This window comes from Myxocyprinus asiaticus, chromosome 4 (genome assembly GCF_019703515.2).
Source record: "Myxocyprinus asiaticus isolate MX2 ecotype Aquarium Trade chromosome 4, UBuf_Myxa_2, whole genome shotgun sequence".
NCBI lineage: Eukaryota > Metazoa > Chordata > Actinopteri > Cypriniformes > Catostomidae > Myxocyprinus > Myxocyprinus asiaticus.
In genome coordinates this window covers 48,438,271-48,454,903 of record NC_059347.1, presented here as the reverse complement: position 1 = coordinate 48,454,903, position 16,633 = coordinate 48,438,271, and the positions used below count along the sequence as shown (strand labels likewise).

The 16,633-nt window shown below is 36.7% G+C and overlaps 1 protein-coding gene across 2 annotated transcripts in view; it reads right to left on the bottom strand.

Moving 5' to 3' along the window:
- The window catches only part of wscd2 (WSC domain containing 2), a 104,346-nt gene extending 100,067 nt beyond the window's left edge, over nucleotides 1-4,279 (bottom strand). Inside the window, exon 1 of one of the 2 annotated variants that reach the window (XM_051695856.1) lies at nucleotides 3,788-4,279. The gene's annotated coding sequence lies outside the window, so the exon portion shown is untranslated. The remainder of the gene's footprint in view (nucleotides 1-3,787) is intronic. The other variant, XM_051695857.1, reaches the window with a different exon arrangement.
- Between the last annotated feature and the right edge of the window lie 12,354 nt (nucleotides 4,280-16,633).

Sequence of the window (16,633 nt, the reverse complement as noted above, 5' to 3'; positions counted from 1 at the left end):
AAAGGCTTTAAAGTTTTTAAAATGCCAAGTCATATGGACTACTGTTATGATGTCTTTATACTGAACCTTTAATAACAATTTATAGAATGTGTCTTTTTTTAATCTTGACAGCTCCTGCTCTCTATAAACTGTTATTTTTTGGAATAGAGCTACTTAAATATCTATTTTTATGTTCCAAGAAAAAGTAACAGCATATGGGTTTTGAACAACATAAGGGTGAGTAAATGAGTGAGCAAAAGTACATTTTCCATTTTTAGGTGAACTTCTCCTTTAACTGGTGGCTCATCCTCAAAATCAAATGGTCTCTTTTAAAAGAAGACTCTTAGGAGATGCTGTACAAAATTCAGAATTAAAGACATTAAGAAATTATTTATAAAATCTTAAATTGATTGTTAATTATTATCTTATTCTAGGTATTATTCTTATTTACACTAAAAATATATGACACTGTCCTTGCCACTAGGGATGCACCGATACTACTTTTTCTCTTCCGATCCGATTCCGATATCGGAAATCTCATTATCTGCCGATACCGATCCCAAGCCGATACCAGTGTTGTTGTTTTTTGCATAATCAGTTTAGAATATCTTTACCTCATTGTGTGGAACTAATTGGGAGTACTCTTTAATATGTAAAGAAAAATCTCTAAATACACATTATTTCAATATAAATGCATACCTTATTAAGAAACACTTTATTATTAACTAGTATACTGGATAATGTAGCAGCAAAATTAACAGTAATTCCAGTCTTCAAGTCTTCAGTAGAAAAGAAACCAGTGTTTTATTTTTGCCCTTTTTTTTTTTTTAATGTTTCAACTTGCATCTGGACTTTAAAGGATTCAGATCTCTTTTTTTTTTCAATTTAGTTAGACATCAGTCCACTTTTCATTCACAGTTATTTTTTCGAACCCATTCAACTTAAATATTGTTATAAATTGTAAACAAATACTAATGATGACAATAATAATAATAATAATAATAATAATTATTATTATTATTGACTTTTAATTTTAAATACAACAGTAATATATTTAAATCATGCACTTTTTAAACCCTCACACTTTTATTTTGACATTCTAAACTTCCCAGGAAGTCCTGTATGTGTCTGTTTGTAGGCAAGTTCACAGTAGTTTAATTCACTTCTTATTCAAATTCTGGTAAAATGAACCGAACTATTGAGCATCTACATCTGAGATGTTGTTCATGAGTACTGCTCAAGTATTGCACACCTCGTGCAGGCTGAAAATAGCCACGAGTGCACCAGGCTGCGCATGCTTGTTGTGTGTCAACAGAGCAGCGCCATTCACTAACGCGCTGGCTATATAAACTATATTTACTTATTAAACACAGCCTTTTGTGATTCACAGAGCTATCGCACATCTTCAAGTGGCTTTGAATAAAATGCACGAGTCATATTAACTGCTTTAATGGTGTTTTTATGGTTCTTTTATGTCATTTTTGGAGCTTGACAGTAACGAACATGACTAACACATAGTATCGGATTTGGATCGGGCTCGTCGGACCGATACCCCATCCGTCTAAAAGCTTCAGTATCAGAGCCGATACAGATCCAGGTATCGGACCGGTGCATCCCTACTTGCCACAACCTAAAAACACAATGGAAGTTACAAGTCACAGGTCTTAACATGTTCTAGTTTTAATCAGAGGGTGAAAACACTCTACTTTGTGTTATAGATCATTTTCTAAGACAATGTCAAGTGAATTTTCTAAAAAGGTACTTTAAAAAACCTGCCAGATAACCACATTCATTCAATTCCTTTATAAAATACACACATTCGCTTTTTGTCTTAAATCTGAACTGAAGATCTAATGGGATGAATGGTCCCCTGTCTCGCCACCACAGTGCTTACTGAACGCAGTAAGTTACTTGCTCAATTTAAAACAGCTGTTAATATGTTTGAATATTGAATATGTCATATTATTTACTGTACGTTCACTAATAATTTGTGCAACAATTTAGCAATAATTTAATTTATTCTATACCATAGATATCCATTTAAAAAAAACTTTTATTAGGCCTAACATTATCAAACATTGCTACAATATTTAATGCTTAAAAGATGCTTAAAAGAAACTGGACCGCAGCTCATATCCACCACTGAAACCTCTGAAGGTTTGCACAGTTGCCTACTTTGTGAAGTTACAGTAATTTAATATTTTAATTGACATTAATAATCATGATTACAATATTAAGGGCAATAATCGACTTTTTCCATAATCGTTCAGCCCTAATGTAAAGTCTAAAATTCCAGTGGAGCATTAGTAATGAAATGAGAGGAAATAAAAGGAAATATCCTCCAGTAAGCGCCAATGTGTTTGTTCACTAATGCAAACTAAAATCCCCCAGTTGTTTGAAGGTTCATGTCGCCATTCATTACCTCTCTGTTTTACGTTTGCTGGTTTAGACTGGCACTTCTTTTCAACATGAGAAAGATCTTCTAAAACAACAACAGACTGAACAGAAAATGCATTCCGTAGATAGCATAACAGAGAGCGTTCAATTGCATTACAGATGTATTTCAGCACTTAGGAGGTTTCTAGAGGAGGTTGAGGGTGGACAGAGAGTTTAAGAGAGAAGAAAGGCTTTTGAGAACCATTTTACATTACAAATGGACCTCTTTGAAAAATAAGTATAAAACAAATCAATGGACCAGCAGAATCTTGGAATATGCGGATGGTTACATGAAACTCAATAGCAACATCTCAGCATTGGAGAATGCATTTTGCAGAGAAGCATTTCAGACAGTAGCTAGTTATTAAACCTTATTGTTACATGTCAAGCTCAACACAACTGCTCACAAATCAGTTGCATTCAGAAGCTTGCCGTTCAAACTTGTCAATGTGAAAGGGCCCACTTTCTTTTGTAGTTGAGGAATTTCTGTTATGTGAACAGTCTAGAAGTTTTGATGTGCTAAAGTGCCTCTTGTGGATTTTTAATATCAATATTGGGTCTAATTCTCCTCCTGAACATTACACAGCTTGAGGAATTCAGTCCCTGATGATAAAGGCTGCTCTTCAACAAGAGCACCAGATCATGCACAGCAGCACTTCTTTCAAAACACTGATCATGTTACATGAACACATACTAATGGTCTGTTATGTATCAACATGTATATTCCAACAATGGTGCATGTTTTAGTTACAGGCAGAGTATCAGACTGTTCAAAGACACACAAAAACTATTTGACTTCTTTTTAACATAAGGTCTTCTCTAGATAATGTATGTCCAGGTGAGACAGGTGCTGATAGTAGCTCATATTGGTATAATAATTCACCCATCCCATGTGGCAGGAGTTTAAAAGTCTAACATGCTAGAATATAACAACTCTTAGTAGTTTACATTGGCATGCATGAACAGCAGTGTCCTGCAATGTGACATGCTATACTTCATCTAAATCTATTTAAAAAAAAAAAAAAAAAAAAAAAAAAAAAAATTCTAAATATTGTAAAATAAATAAATAAATAAACTTCATTCAAAAAAAGCAAAGTGATTAAAAAAGATAAAAAACTGAAATGTTGATATGCGCAACATCTAAAACATGCTATTTGTTCTAAAAAGACGCTATTTGTCATGCTACTTCTTAAAAGACAGAAGTTAACGGTGCATGTCTCACCAAACATCCACGTGTATGCAACAATAATGACACAGGAACTCTGTTAAGGCTGACTGATATTAAATTTGCCCCAAAACGTCATTCTCAAAATCAGCAGCTTGCATGTTTGACGTCTGATAAGACTTGTTAACTTGTATGTTGACTGCTTACCTGGTGTCTTTCCGGCAGATCTGAAACTGACCACCGACAGAGTCTGCAGAATCACTTGCACCGAACCCAACGAGTCTGGATTCGCATTAAAATGTTTTAAGCTTGCCTTCCTATCCACTGTGATATTTCGATCAAAGATTGGATACGTCTGCAAATGATTGTCTAGTTGATTATTTGCTCAATAATCAGCGTGCTTTTCCATGTCTCGCTGAGTTTCCCAATCCCGTTATTCCGCGTTCACAGTTGCCGCAGAATCTGCACGCGCTGCCTTTCCATCGTCGCGCACTAAGAGCCGCACGCACGCACCCACAACGCGGGCACATAGTACCCGCAATTCGCCTCCTTTTCCTCACAGGCAGTGGATCAGATCGGAGAGGAGGTGTCCTGTTTTTGTTATGTTGGCAAGAGACTGTCTGTCTGTTCTCTCCTTGCGTGCGCGGCGCGTGTCTGACATCCCTGTGGTTCACAGCAACAGCAGCCAGCCGCGCGTCAGCTCGCGCTCCACACGGCCCGACAGCACTGCCTACAGTTCTCATACAGCCACAGCACACCACGACACACGTTATTAAATAAATAAAACGAAGTGATGATAGCCATAAAGTGCGACCGCTAGAACAGAACGTTCTGTGCATAATAATAAAAAATAAAAAACCGTTTGACTCATTAGATTCACAGGACAGTGGCAAGGGAGTCAGGGATGCAATCCGTTTTATTGTCCATTGTAAAAATAAATGTAACTAATTTAATTTAACTTTATGGACGCGGTTATTCCTCGCAAACTATCAAACGATCGACAAAATCCCATTGACCTTATTCACAGCAGCGCCATCTTTGAAGTTATCTCTCCAGGAACATTCAGTTAGTAAAACACTCCAGAAAACATGAGTTGTGGAAAATCAGATGGGATCTAGGAGCTTTATACAGCTTTATACCATGAATAGAGGGTACATCTATCCCTCACAGCCTCGTTTTCATACCCGTTAAAAATCAAAGATGGCGCTACTGTGAACAAGGTCTAGGGTGACCACCTGGTTATTGCTCTAACATGATTTTGCTTGACAGTGCAGGACACGTGGGAGAGAGGGAAAATACTGTTATGAGACTATTTAAATATTTATTTTTTTATTTTATTTTTTTAATTAGACAGAACACCTATTTGTATTGACTTTGAAGGAAAACATGCTTTAAATGGCCGATTAGCTTTATGAAATGCTAATTCTAAGGCAGTGCTCTGACCAGCACTCAATTTGCCAAGGCTCAAGTGATATAATCTCATTTTAACAGCACAGGACATTCAGTCTATAATGAGCTGAATATAACAGTCATTTAAAAAGTAAGTAACTCCAAAGTTCCTTTTTCAAAGGAAGTCAATCCACACAGCGGCCATCTTTGGAACTCTCCCGGGCAGTGTGGTCAGCTATTTTTCTATGTAAATAAGCGGGATGAAAGTGCAGCTCCTATCTACTTTAATGGGGAAAGATCTAAATCTCCAAAACGGTTGGTCAAGATTATGACAAAAGAACATATTTCAAATCAGCAGTAAAATCTGACAACAATGGTATCAGTAATTGTGGTTCTTTTGCTCAGATCACACTAAAAAACTAAATTGTTTCAGTCTGGTTCAGCTAATGCACATGTGTTGAGTTGACTGACAGGCAATCTCTCTATCTAAAAGATGGTTGGCTCTTTTACCTGTGAGGCAGGACTTCCTTTTCAACATCGTTGGGGCATTCCAATTTCTCCCATTCATTTAAATAGAAGTCCTCCATCTCTTCTAAATAGTCTCTGGTAACACCCTAAAGACCTTGATGTACTTCCGGAGAAGTTCTTCTTCTTTCTTCATTCAGTGGTAAAAAGAAGTTCTAAACAGCTGACCAATGGTATACTGTTTCCGAACATTCAGACACCCGCCACACCGCTGTGGGACAGCGTTTAGAAGAAATTTAAATATGAGAACGCTCAAGACTACATGTAAAACATCAACAAAATTGACATTAAAATGTGTTATCAATGACTTTATGCCTCATTCTATGAGTAGAATTCATATGAGGTCAGTAAAAGAAGTTGTTTTAACCACTCGATAATGATTTGAAGTAATATATATTCAGTAGAAAATGTTAAAATTACCTTGATTAAATTCTAAATTAATGACGCTAATGCACTAACATGCTACATGCAGCCATAATATGCACCGATAACATGCTGTAACTTATACTATTGCAAAGATGAGTGAATAAAAGTGTTAATGTGCAGAATAAAGACAAAAGAATGATGATAGAGGCATATCTTTCTTTGGGCAGATGTGTGAATGGCTTTCAGCTGCAGATGGCACATGAGTGAATGGGCATTTGAGAGAATTCGAGTAGATTTGATTCCTTTTGTGGACTAATTAAACAAACAAACAAAAAAAATCGCATGGCATGGTCTTGGAAAATGTCTCTAAGCGAACGATTGTACAGATGTAGTTACATTTCCACCAGCTCTCTAATAACTCTTCACGCCGATGTGTTCATGTTGACTAATTTTGACTGACTCAAAATGTAAATAAAATTAGCTGTTGGCCTCAAGGTAGGTGAAGCTCTAGGTTACACCTACCAATGACATGGACCAATGGCGGTAAGAAGGTGTTTAGCAGCTGGTCAGAAGTTTTCCTAAAAGTTTGCCCCAGCTAGCTGTTATGAATCATCAAAACAAACTCAAATACACCTTCTTTTTGTTCTAAATGACATCACACCCATTCATTCTTCGATTTCGTAGGAAGTAAATTGATGCTTTAATAATGGCCTAATAACCACCCAGAACACCCTAGCAACCACCTAGCCACATGTCCAGTGTTGCTTGAGAAAACTCAATTTCCAAATCAAGGTTGAGGCATGCAGTTAAAATTTAACTATAACATATAACTATAACTTTAATAATCACACTATAAAATTGATAATTTGGTCTGTTCATTCAACAACCAACTTTTTGCTTGGCTTTTCTACAGCCATCCTTCCTTCTATCCATCCTCATATCTATTTATCAGGGTCTAATTGAGGCTTCTTCATTTGTTATGTTGATTATTTCACATGCTAACTGTTCTCCTGCCTGCTCATTGAAATGAATAAAACTTTATCCTCTCTGATCTGAGGCTGATCTCATCCTTCTGAATCTCTCGCCCACAGACCCCCAACTCAAAGGGGAATACAGAGAGCTCATGCAATACTTCATGTAAGCTCTTTTCATGCCCCCGCACTGAATAAAGCTTCTGTCTGGTTCATCCATTTATGTGTTGTGCTGTATGTCTCATTTGGGTGAGTGTCTTCTGGTCCCCACTTCTGTAAACAATCAGACAGTAATGGATTTTATGTGACCACATACACGGCTAATAACTAGCCTCAATTAACTGTCAGTTTTGACTCATACACACATTCAAATTAAAATGTAACATGAAATCCTTACTGCAAGAGCCTCCTGAAATGCATAAATACAAACATGTATAGTCTAGTGAAATCAGATGTGTAAATATGGCATAATAATATTTCAAACAGCCTCTATTCCAGTTCCAAAAGGAATAGTTCACACACCAAAAAATGAAAAAAGAAAAAGATCATTTTAAAGAATGTTTACATAGCTCTTTCTATGCAATGACCATTTGCAATGACCCATCTGTCAAGTTTCAAAAAGGACAAAGAAGCACCATTCAAGTATCATAAATTTAGTCCATACGACTCATGCACTATCTCTGAAGTCTTCTGAAGGCATACTGTACAATAGCTTTGTTTGAGGAACAGCCTGAAATTTAAGTCATTTTTCACTGAAAATGTCAACCTGGTCTAATAGAATCATGTTACCTACATTTTTTCAAGAAAATCTGTACATAGCTTGTTTTGCATATCATGGCAGTTTCCTGGTGAAATGAACACTAGAGGCACTACAACAACAATGACTTCTATTTCCTTTCATAAGAATCACAAGCAAAATGTCAGATTATCCATTAATACATTTCTCCCTGTTCTTCACATAATGGCATCTTATCAAAACACTTTTACTATAGTGCATTATTTTTTTTATTTATTTTTTTTTCCCCCTTTTTCTCCCAATTTGGAATGCCCAGTTCCCAATGTGCTTTTAAGTCCTTGTGGTTGCGTAGTGATTCACCTCAGTCTGGGTGGTGGAGGACAAATCCCAGTTGCCTCCGCATCTTAGACCATCAACCCACAAATCTTATCATGTGGTTTGTTGAGCGTGTTGCCATGGAGACATAGCGTGTGTGGAGGCTTCACGCCATCCACTGCAGCAACCACACTCAACTCACCATGCGCCCCACTGAGAACGAACCACATTACAGCGACCACGAGGAGTTTACCCCATGTGACTTTACCCTCCTTAACCGGGCCAATTTGGTTGCTTAGGAGACCTGGCTGGAGTCACTCAGCACGCCCTGGGATTCAAACAAGCAAGCTAGCAAACTCCAGGGGTGGTAGCCAGCGTATTTTACCACTGAGCTACCCAGGCCCCCATAGTGCATGACTTTTGCATTACATATCCAACAACATTTAAAACCTGTTCAAGCTATCAAGCGCAATAGCTTAACTGATGAATGCGTTGCATTCCAGGGTAGGAGTGAGCAAGGACAATAGGAGTCCTGAAGAGCACGCGAGTCGACACGTGAGCTGAAACTGTCAAAGAAGTACTACAAAATGACTAATTTGCTTCAGCAGATATGTTTTTCATGTCAAATTAGCTTTTTATGACACTATCGGTTAGGATTACTGTGGGTTTAAGGAGTAGCGTAGGGGTTTTATTTTGATTTAAAACTCAACAGATCATTAAACATAAAAATCTGTTTGAGGGAACATTTAACCCACTTTTAGTGGAAATTTTACCTCAGAACTGCCACAATATGTTCAAGGAACCACGTCACATCATTTTGCAAAAATGTCACCACAGTCACATCATTTTCATGAGATCTGGCTCGAAAATCTTCCCCTGCACTGAAGCAAGTGTCTAGCAATCACGTCTAGAAATATCATATGAATAACAACGAAACCAGCATAAAGGTTTAGAACAATATGAGGGGTATGAGATTTCATATCTTAGGTAACTATTCCTTTCATTTTAGAAGTAAAACCTCCTGTTTTTAAATGTATCACCTATTGACAGCGGAACAGCGATTTATTGTTGTAAGGGGATGATTCATGCTGATCAGACCCTTTTACTAAAAGCATCTTGTTGGCAGCTGACCCTCTGAACTGCTGGAGGGCAGTAAAATGCTATGAGAGCATATAGGGCTGGTTTGGGGGTTGAAGAATTCCACTGATAAGAGTAGAAGCACTACTCTGCTTCAATCATAATATTAATGCTGGGCCAGACAAAGACCTTTCACTGCCCTCAAACCAGACTGAATAGAGCTGTACTGTGGAGCCACTGTCCTGCTGGACAGACATATGAAAATGTATTACATTTGAACGTATTCTGAATGGCTTAATAGGAAACATTCTGCATCTGGATTTGTAGCATCAGGTCTAAGTGTTTATGTAATGTAAAAGAGTGGACCCCCCCAGTTGGATGAAGAGATAAAGGGATAAAGAGATAAACCCTGAAGGTGAAAATGCAATAATTTTCAGAATAAACAACACTTTCACCGAGTTATGTAGCTCATGACATTTTCCTAACTGTATGATGTTCCAGCCTGATCTCATTATTTGTATTATTATTATTTATTTTTATTATTTTATAGATATTTGAGATCCCCTAACCCAACTCTAAACCTAACCACTAACCACTCAATGATAGATCAATGTAACCATTTCAATGTACAGTCACAACAACTTTAGCTACAATATACTTTTATATAGAAATGTTTGAGACCCTGCCCCTAAACCTAACCATTTTTAAAACAATATAAAAAAAATAAATAAAAAAAAAAAACGTACCAGGCAGATAAATATAATCACAATAATTTATTGTAAAAAATAATGGCAAAAAGCAGTACAAAAGTAGTCCAAAAGATGACATGCATGTATTCGAATTGCTTTGACGGCATACAATATTTTTGTGTACAATATCTAATGAACCAATAAAACGGATTATTTTAATGATCATTTTATGATGCTTTTGTGGTGTATTTTATCGGATATGTTTGCCGCAGTCTATTCAGAACAATTAAATGATTAAGTAATGATAAAATAATGACAGAATTTTTCTTAATTTTACCATTTTGAAATTTAGTCTTGGATAAAGTGAAGGAAGTCGTCGAAAACGCTTATTATGGCACTAGAGATCAAACAGAACCGAATGAAACCATAATAATGTCAAATTAGGTAAATGCATCAACTGAGTTAAATAAATGTGATTGCATTGAACATTTAATTACTGTAATCTCATTGATGTAAATACAAAAAAATGGAATGTTTAATTCCATGAATACAATATAAGGATTTGTAAAGATCTGTACAGTACGTCTCTAAAGTTGATCAGTCTTAAAATGATTTATATTTTAGATGCTGTTAAACGTCAATGTTGTATGTGTTTTAGTGTCTATGCCGACGTGAACAAATGTACACACTTTACCACACTTTAATAGGAATACCTATGAATACTCATGAAATCATGTTGGATGTTCAATGTCTTTGCAAAATGACACAAATCCTTGCAGAAAACCTCCAAAACAGTGAAAGAAAGCTCTCTTTAAAACACTAGTCCACAAACACATCATTGTCACAGCATTCAGTATGTCTGTTTCTCAGAGCATGTTTTCGAGCATAAGGCCTCTTTTAATGTTACACATGAGATCATATTTAAAGCTGAGGTACAGTTGGGTGGGAACTACACTGTGGCCTACGGCCTGTAACAACAATGAGCTTATACAAGCCAAATGTCAGAAATATGAACAACTGTGTCTTTTTCTTTAACAGCATCTTCATAACAACATTTTAAGGTTTAAACTCAACTTTCAACTCAGTTTCATTAAACACAACAGATTCTTTTTACACTATGAATGTTCCTTTTGAAAAAGTAAGAATAAGGATTCTAAAAACATTCAATAACTGTATATACTGTGTACATGCTCCATTTCATTAAAGAAGAATGAAAATAGCAGTGAATCGCATCATAAGAAAAGCCAGAATGAAAAAAATCGTAATGTTGCAGTATCATATACTGTCCTTAGAGACACAGAGACTCATTAAGTCAAAGGGAAAACCAGGACATTTTGGACATTATTGAAATAGCAACCAACATTTATCACAGACAGCAAAGTCTGTTGAAATGAATTATTCATCTTGGCACTCGCAGAAAACTACAGAACAAAAAGGATGTGAATTGTTGAAGGCACATGCAGAATTAATTAGCAGTCAGATGAATAAATAATGAGATTATCTTAAACTATCGCCTGTAATCCACAACTTCAGCTCCCCCACAATCAACAGAAATATCCGGTAGGTGATTTCAGTTCTGGAATGTAGGTTTTATTATTCAAATTCAGGAACCAGAATCCCATCTCATGTCCTGAACAAGACTGATCAATCAGTGCAGGCAATGGATTCATCCCGCTGGGGTCCAGAATTAAACACAGTATTTATTAAAAACCAATATTTTATTCAAAACTTGTTCAAGATACTTCTCTCTTTAGATGTCACTAAACTCCAATGTGTTTAAAGACCTCTCAGGATTTTATTTGCTGAGATATCTCGCAGTAAACGTAATTAACTGGAATAATGGAATAATGTGTTGTGCTGACATAAAAGGACGCCTTAGGTTTGGAACACAATAAGGGTAAGTAAATTATTAAAACATTTTTTGGGTGAGCTGTAAATTATTAAAACTAATTTAATCAGGGGTTTAATTTTTCCACATGCCTCTAAATTTACCTCTATTTTACCTAGGTTCAATAAAGCTTTAAACCATTTCATTGACTGAAGTCCACCTATTCTTTTCGATGCTTCTTTATTTCAGGTACAAATGAGAGGCACCTTTATTGGCCATCCCACTGTGAATATAATTTATAAAAATGGTCTCTGCAATTATTATTATTGACTGACTGCAAGGTATTAGGGTGACTAAAAAACAGCTTTTAGACTATTCCCGGCCATAACCCTCGACAAAATCACCAGCTCCTTAAATTAGGTTTATTATCGAAGAACAAAGGCCAATAGGTTGGTTCAAAGGCACAAAGAGGATTTTTTCATAGGAGACATCCTACCTCACTAAACTGTTATTTTTCCACTTAGTTGTGCATTCCAAACAGTGCATCAGTAGTGAGACTGAGTTAGAGAGAAAGAGATTTTTGAAGTTTAAATACACTCCATCGAGTTAAAAACAAACTATTATCACAGGCAACACGAAAGTGAATGATGTACGCAACTGTCCCTGGTCCTCATCCACTTTCTTTGTAAGGAAAAATGCAGCTTGGACATTCTGCAGGTTTGCTCCTTTTGTGTTCCATAAAAGAAAGAAAGTCATATGGGTTTGACTACATGAGGGTGAGCAAATGATAACGGAATGTTTATCTTTAGGTGAACAATCCCTCCCTGTAACGGAGTGTCTGGTGAAGAGACAGATGTTTCGCTGTTTAGACCCACACATAAAATTACACTACGCTGCAAATCATGGGAGCGTTAATAGGGAGTGACAGCTCAAATGTTTACTGCAGAGACACTCCATATCACAGCTTATTTTCATGAAAATAAAAGCTATTTAAATCGAGGCTGACAAATGCAAAACTATGCACTGATTTGTAGACATGCAATCATGCATAAAATGTTGTGTCTGACATTTTCATGTGAGCTCAGGGCCTAACTCACCAACATCTTATTTGCTATTTAACTGTTCTGTATGACGTCCATGGGCATCTCAAAGGGAACATAAGAAATTCCCCCTGAAATAACATTCAAACTTTCTTTCACAAGCTCCGATTTCATCTCTTTAAATTTCATCTGATTTCCAGCTGATTTTATCTGAAAAGAACTGAACCAAAACAGAAACAAAACAGACTGTACTTTACTTTGTACTATACTTTGATTTAAATAAATACAAATATTTAATTTAATTTTAGATCATTTGACTTGATTGCACTTGATTAAAACTAATTACTGCTGCTCATTACTAATTAAAAGCTACAAACAAATGTAATTGCTTTAGAAAGACATTCAAACCTGTCTACCCTGCTATGGTGAGCTGGTTTCCCGATCAGACTAAACCAGCAAAACTTCATCAACCAGCTTCACCAACTAGTTTTGGTGGTGAAAAGCATCTGGGCCTTCAGCTAGCATTAAACCTGCATTAACAAAGATGGTTTAAACATGCCTGGACCAACATGAAAATTAAAGCTGGTATAAACTAGTCTTTCAACAGTGGTCACAAACAGCTGTTTTAAGACTGTGCTTAAACATAAACTCCTAATATGGGTACTGTACGTAAAAGGGCTAATAAAGGAACATAAAAGCCCATTATTTTTAAACTCCTCCTCCACAGCAGACAGCCACATGTGTGCCTTGTTTAAAGGGAGTAGAAACTCAATACTGTACATGCAAGTTGAGTTATCTCATTTCCTCCCACATACTGGTATTCTGTGGCTCCTTTACTTTCCTGTTCTACAAACACGTCACATTTCACTTGGACCCTGATATTGGATCAGAGTGAGACCGGTGAACCATAAACACCTGGACACTTAATCTGGGACAAATGATATGAGACAAACTCCTGGAGCTTTATATTGAGGAATGAGAAAGAGAGATGAGAGAGTATTTAACTTCAAAAATTGGCAAAAATCCCATTGACCTACGTTGAAGGAGGGACTCTAGCCAAATCTAGGGGCCAGAATATCATGGTAAGCAACCACCAAGAACACCCTACAGTAGCAATGACCTAGCAATCCCCCAGAACATCTTATCAACCATCTAAAAAGGCGTCATTTACGGGTGGGACAGGTGGGACATGTCCATACCACTTTTTGCCTTTGCCAATTTTGTCCCCACCACTTTTTAAAATACACTTTCATCAGGTAAGTGTCTAATGCAGAAGAAATAGACACCTGCTCTACTCGCTCCGCACTTCGTGCTCCTTTCCAGTTAAATTTCAAAGCAAATTGCAAACAAATGCATCCCCGCTCTTGCAATCTACATTTATTAAAATAAAAGGTTATATAAGAGCCGACTAGTAGCAAAATCTTTACCATGAAACCATTAATGAGTTTCGTCACTTCACGACTCAAGCTGCATCCGAATATGCATACCTCCCTACTATATGGTGTGCCAAAAACAGTATCCCAAAGGATTAGTATGTCCGAATCCTCAGTTTCATAAAAGAGTAAGTGAGAAATCCTGGATGAAATTCTGAAGTATGAATTGACTGGCACTTACTATCCCATAATGCCTCTTGAGCTGAGAAGATGTCACGTTCAAACACATGTTCAAATGCTTGGACGGCTCTTCTCATCTGTAAGTGCTATATATACCAAGAAAATTGTTCCTTAAAGGTGCTTGTTTAACAAAACCAGAGTAGATTATTTTCATGGTTGTTGTTATTTCATCATATATTCGGGTCACAGGACAATTCCCACGTTCCCGGATGAAGTATGTCTGGAATTGATTCATATTACTCACATGCATACCTAAAGAACGCAATGTTTTACCATTCGAGAAGTGCGTCCTTCATCAAAAACAGTACATACAATACTGTACTCTGACAGTACTCGATTTCAGATACAGCTTCAGTTTTTTTTTAACAAATCAGTTGAATAAATGATTCAGTGACTCACTCGTTACACATAAAAGACACTCATTTGTTGCCACCTACTGCCGTAAAGAAAAACTATGTATTGCTATATCGCAACACATTTTTGAGTCTAATGAAAATATGCAATTTTATAAATGTAGATGTGCAAGTCTCTTTCAGGTGAGAGCTAATGGCACAGATGGAGATGAAGCAGCAGTGGATGTGCTGGACTGTATGATTGACTCAATGCTCATGGGGAAGATGAGGCCAGTGTGTTAACTGCATCACAGAAATCTAACTGAGATCGCTATGGGACGCCCATGAAGCAGGACACAGAAAACAAATCCTCATAGGAAAGAGAATAAACTGAATTTGGGCTGTTGATGAATGCAAAAAAAAAACAAAAAAAAAACAAAAGAACTAGGATTTCCATCTCTGTTTCCTCTCTCTACAGGCCCCTGTTGTTTATTCAACCAAATCTGACAAGGCAGAGGAAGAGAGGGATTACATTTACATTCTTAGCAGGTACTTTCTTATGGGCTGCTGCTTTGAGTAGACTGCAAAATACACATAGGCAAAGCAAAATAATTGACCTGTTTTCATTCATGGAGAAATGGACTGTTTAATAAATGAAAATGATGATGTGCCCTCAAGAAAACAATCCAAATGGTATGCAGCAAATGCACTTGAAAAAAGTGACAATACTATTTCTGTCACGGTTCCGGCATTCGTGCCAGCTCATACTGTTGTTTGTTCTTTCTCTCCCTTGTGTCTCGCAGGTGGAGCCAGCATGCATGATCAGTGTGTCCATGGGAACGCTGATCGTTCTTGGGGAGACGCTGATCACGGCAATGATTTACTCACTCGTTCCACCTGCTTCACTCTAATTGCACTCCCTACTTATTCCTTGTGTTTCCCCTCTTTCTTTGCCAGTTTATTGTTCGCTGTCATGTTTAACTGTTCTCTCATGTGTAGTTGGAGCGTGCTCATGTATCTGTTGGTTGCCTGTCTGTAGAGGTGCGGTTACCTGCCTGTTTGCTGTCGCTCACCAGTTCGGTGCCTAGTTCATGTGGAAGAGGATTCCTCTGCCCGCATCTCAGGAGAATTGTCTGGACTTTGCTTCGCACCACACCAGCTTCAACGGACTCTCTTCAGATTGCTCCAGACTACCTCAATGCACACACTCGTCTTACGAACACACTCTTCACTAGCCCATAGCGGCTCGTTGGATCTGCATCAGCAGCCGGCACCAGGAGCACCTTTCATTGAATTGAATTCCTTTGTTAATAATCCCTAACTGTCATCTCTGCTTTTGGGTCTTTTGTCCAACACTTCCGTGAAAATTTCATGATTATACCATAAGCAGAATACACTCATAAATTATGGAAGTATTTTAATGAAAAATGTCATTGAAACAAAAAAAACACAGTGAATTTCATTTGGTTGTATTTTTCAGCTGTGAATAATTCAATTGAAAACATTTCACATCAAATTTCATCATTAAAAATTAAATAATAAATATATACCTTCTAAAATTCAAAAAAGTTTCAAAACATATATATATTTGTTTTACTTTTTTTTTTTTTCATCTTTATAATTCAGCAGGTAATATTCGGTCCAATATATTTCACTTGCAAATTTGCCTCTAAAATTTGTGTAGTTAAAATTAGAAAATTATTATATGCCATCAAAAACACAATCCACATGGTATGCAGCAAATGCACAAGAAAAAAGTGAAAATACTATTTCAAGATTATACAATAAGCAGAAAATACACATAAACTATGCCATAGTAAACAATAATAAACAATCAAAAGATTGCATAAACAATCACAGGACTGACAACTCTCAAGTACTTTTGGGCAATCTTTGTTTTGGGCACAATTTATTTGTACTGTATAGTGAAATAAATTGGTTTATAGACAGTATAGTCTTAGAAAAACTTCTGATTGGCTCTCCTGTCTAAATGTACATATCTGCCATATTTGTGCACACATTTTGGATGAACACAAAGAAGAAAAGTTCCATTTTGGTATTTCCATTCTGTTTTTTACCTCACTGCAATTTATCCTCATAATTCTACTTTTGTCTACTTAAAAAAAAAAAAACAAACAGGTGTATAGTACATGGATTGTTGACATCATTTTT